General features: G+C 34.8%; 1 protein-coding gene across 2 annotated transcripts in view; it reads right to left on the bottom strand.

The window, feature by feature from the left end:
• Positions 1-5,000, bottom strand: part of LOC125043189 (sarcoplasmic calcium-binding protein, beta chain-like) — a 53,281-nt gene that overhangs the window by 23,706 nt on the left and 24,575 nt on the right. The window lies entirely within an intron of this gene.

The following is a 5,000-nucleotide window of genomic DNA, read 5'->3' as shown; positions in this document are numbered from 1 at the left end:
AAAGATGTGTGTGTGTGTGTTTCTGTGTGCGTACGTGTACGTGTATACAAATAATTATACATACATGAGTATACCTATCTCTCTCTCTCTTTCTCTCTCTCAATCTCTCTCTGTATATATATATATGTGTGTGTGTGTGTGTGTGTGTGTGTGTGTATGTGTGTGTGTGTTTACATACACACACACACACACATATATATATATATACATATATATAATGATATGTACATATATATGATATATATACATATGTGCATATATATATATACATGTATATACATATATATGCATATATACATATATATGTACATATATATAATATATATATACATACACACACACACACACACACACACACACACACACACACACACACACATATATATATACATATATATATATATATATATATATATATATATATATATATATATATAAGCTTGCCCATGTATCCACATATTTAGGCTCTCGGCTGTCCACTAAGTGTTTGCGTGCAGCCCGAATAACAGCGCAGCCGCCCTCGCCCGGCCGCCCGTGACTGACCGAAGCTATCAGCAGCGTTGACGGGCGCCGCGCAAGTATTGATTAGTGTATTTACCGCAATCGCATTTGTTCATAATATGAGAATCGTTATCGTAATTAGTGATTCCATCATCTCCGCTGCCACATTTCCATCAACATTATTAACACACTCGTTACATCTTCCACATTAGGACTACATTAATAATGATAATTTGAGCATAAATCCAAGCAAGGAATTAGCATGAGACGGTGCATGCAGATCAATCCGGGAACAGGTTTACACGAACGCCAGTGGTTCTTTGGCATCTTGTCGAGGAGATAAGTGAGTTCAATTGCGTTACTGAAAGCCAGAAACGAAGAAGACTGTAAGCTGAAAGAAATGGGAGATAAAAGGATTGTTTGTGTGCGTTTACGTCTCGTGGAAGAGAAAAGAAAGGTAGAGAAAAAAAGAGAAAAAAAAGGGAGTGTTTGTTTCGTTCGTCTAATTATCTCATCCAGCGCCACCGAATCAGCTCCGTTTTCTTTACATTTTTTTATCAGCTGTTTATATTTTTTTTTATTTTTACTCTAACCGATCTCTCTATTTTCTTATTTTTTTTCTAGCCCTTCATATCATTATTGTTCCAACAAATATCAGATTATTATGATATTCAAATAATGATGAAGAACTGCGGCCAGTGATCAACAACTCTCAAATAAGAAGCTTCTATACATAAACTCCTTGGCTCATGATAATCACTGTTCTTACCCGTGCGATGAAGCGAAAAAAAAAAAAAACATAAATATATAAAAAAAAAACAAGAATGAAATTAAGAAAGATATGATCGACAAGCAAATCATCTTGTCTTATAGCGCAGCCGTAAAAAGAAAGCATATTTACGAAAAAAAAAAGGCATTGGGCTGCATAAAATAAGGAACGAGAAATGGCATGCGTATGTTAATGGCAGCCTTCAAACCATTTATACCCGAAAACTGCTTGATAATGACCACTATTCTGATCATAATGATGATGACACCAATGACGGGAATAATGATGTTGATAGGAAGGAGGAAATTGAGAACGTTCACAATATAAACATAGTGGGGAATTACCATTATGAAAATAACATGTGTGATAATATAATGTAACAAGAATAAGGCAAGAAAATATAAGAATAATAAAAAATAAAAATAAAAAACTTACATGGATAAAAACAAAATAAAAAAATATATATACAAAATGCATAAGAAGTCATCAACATAAACATTCCGCCTTAAGAGCAAAAGCAACGAAGAATAATGGTTATCACCTTTGGAACGTCCCAAAAGTCATCATTCACCATATCGTCTACCACTGAATGCATAAAAGCTCGTCAGGTTAACCGTTTACGAAAAGGTCGGAGAAAGCTGGGAGGGAGATAGGGAGGAGGAAGGGTGAGTGGGAGGGGGGGGAAAGGAGGGAGATGAGGAGGGGAAGACGAGATATTGAGGGGAAAGGGGGGAGGGGGGGACGGTAGGGGAAGGAGGGAGAGCAAGAGGGTGAAGGAGAGAGAGAGATTATTCAATCGCTTCCATACTTGCTTTTATCGCAATGAAATCTGTTCAGTGACAAAAAGGAGGAAAAGAGATGTAATATTAAAAAAAAAAAAAAAAAAAAAAAAGTTACAGCCCTACTTTACAGAAAAGGTCGAAAGCAAGTTAAAGCATAAAGTAGACAGAGCGAATCCAGTTTGTCGACTCTTTGCAACTCTTCAAGTGACAGCGACCAAACTACCTCGTCACCTGTTTTAAATTCCCTTGTTTTCTTCGCTTTGAATGTTTCTTTTTTTTCTTTTTCTGTACGTTGAATGCAAGTTAAAGACTTTGATGTAGTATTTGCTTCGTTTGCTCTTTGGAATCGCGTGGTTTTGGTGTCTGAATTCAGCCATTTTCGCGTTTAACGATCTTGACTTGGGCATCTGGCTGACTCCTGCATGACCGCGACAAAAGCACGGAAGAATTTTTACTTATTTAATCATCTATTGTTTTATGTTCGTGGCCTGATAGATAGTTAATCTATTGTGTTTAAATGATGATGCTGGTGTTAACTATCTTCATCATCCTAGTATTGATATATCAATAAATTATTATTAAAGTTTTGATAATAAATATCATTATGATCATTATAGTTATTATCTTTGGTATTGCAATTATTATTACATAAGTAACAGTACCGACATTTTTTGCAATTTATCAATAAATTTCAACATTATTAATAACATTATCAATAATTATTTTATTTTTTCAATCCATTGTTTATTTTAGGTTTTATCATTATCATTAATCTTTTCAAAACACAAATGATGATAACCAATTGTATAACCTTAATAATAGGAAAAGAATGTCAACGATATTGATGATGTAGAAATGACAGTTATGATATTAATGGTGATAATGGCAGTGATGATGATAACAATGGTACTGGTAATAATAGTAATGGTATCATGATGCTATATGTATGGTATTAATAATGATGATAATAATGTTGATAATAAATATAAGAATAATGATAACAATAATGATAACGATGACAGTAATAATGATGATGATGATAATAGCAATGATGATGATAATAGTAATGATGATAACAATGATGGTGATAATAATTACAGTAATAATAATAATAATAAGAAGAAGAATGATAATAATAATAATATAAAGAATATTAATGATAATAATAATAATAATAACAATAATAATAATAATAATAACAACAACAATAATAATGATTACATAATAATGAAGATTACAATAAAATAATACAACTTTTAGCACCAATACTCATGTGAAAAAAAGAAAAGAGAAAAACAAACCTTTAAGACATTTGGAGATAAATTTCCAAAAAAGAAAGAAAGAAAGGGGAAAAAGAGAGAAGAGAAAATTGAATATCACAAGAAAAAGGAAAGAAAAGAAAAGAAAAAAAAACAAAAGAACCAAAGAGAAACGAAAAAAAAACAACAGAAAAATACAACAAGCAAAAACGAAAAAAAAATATAAATAAAAATAACCCCTTCTCCCCACCCCCTCCCCCTCCCCCCTCCCTTCAGTATTCTCCCAACCCCACGTTTCCCACAAGAAAGGCTAAAGCGTATCAGCCAAGGCGACCTCCGAGCAACATCGGGTTCCCTCGTTCGAATCCTCGGAATGTCGCCCAGGGAAGACACTGATCAATGGAGTTTAAAGTGCAGCTTGGTAGCGACAAGTGCGGTCTCGGCAGGGTTGGCTGCGGATATTTCTTGCCCTAGCGTGCGTGTGTGTGTGTGTGTGTGTGTGTGTGTGTGTGTGTGTGTGTGTGTGTGTGTGTGTGTGTGTGTGTGTGTGTATTCATATATTTACATACATATTTCATATATATATATAAATATATATATATATATATATGTATCTGTATATACATACATGTGTATATGTATATATACAGACACACACACTTATATATATATATATGTGTGTGTGTGTGTGTGTGTGTGTGTGTGTGTGTGTGTGTGTGCGTGTGTACATATGTAGATTTATGCGTGCGGTTGACTGGGTACCTCACTGCTGCATTATAGTGACAATAAAATATGAACAAAAGGAAATAACTAATAAAAACATTAATAGAATGACTTCTATAAATAATGTTGATTGATTTGATGTATGTCTGGTTGTTTTTTGCAAGTGAAGGATGACTATATCGATGTGATTCAGCAAGAAGTGCACAATATATTTGACATGGAATGTTTTTAATGTGTTTTTTCTAACCCCCCAAAAATATATAAGAGGCCCCTCAAAGGAGGTAGCCCCCCCTCCACCCCCAGTCTCTTGAAGGTTAGCTACGCTCCTACATATGTGTATATAAACATGTATGTGTAAAAATGTATACATACGCAATTATGCACACACACACAGACGTGTATGTGTAGTATGTATATATATATGTATCTTTATATATTCATGTGTGTGTGTGTGTGTGTGTGTGTTGCGTTGTGTTGTGTTGTGTTGTGTTGTGTGTGTTGTGTTGTATGTGTGTGCGTGTGTGTGTTTATGTGTGTGTGAGCACTCTTTCGATATATTCCATCTACAGAAAGCTTCGCATATTATTCAGTTAGATTCCACGTGCATGGATACTAACTTCTAAATTCACTGAATCAGAGGATTCTCAAACAAAAATCACAAACTCCAGTGACCAGACCTACACCGCACGTCAACGGGCATATGACACACTTTCGATTATTCCTAACTAATCAAGATCCTGCGCTTTTCGTTCCTCGAATGACGTTAAACTTTTTAAAATCGAGAAGCGCCAACAGCAGAATCTCTTCAAAAGGTTCCGAAACTTCATGACAGCGCGGGTCACTCCTCCGCCGAACTCAGGTCAAGTACCGAAATCCGCGAGAACGACCAACCGAGATTAGCCGTGGACATTAACTGCTATTCGAACTGCAATGGACTAACTTCTGGTTTTTGCTTTCCGTTTCTTT

This window comes from Penaeus chinensis, chromosome 33 (genome assembly GCF_019202785.1).
Source record: "Penaeus chinensis breed Huanghai No. 1 chromosome 33, ASM1920278v2, whole genome shotgun sequence".
Classification (NCBI taxonomy): domain Eukaryota; kingdom Metazoa; phylum Arthropoda; class Malacostraca; order Decapoda; family Penaeidae; genus Penaeus; species Penaeus chinensis.
The sequence above is the reverse complement of the archived record's forward strand: the minus strand, read 5'-3'. Positions and strand labels throughout refer to the sequence as shown.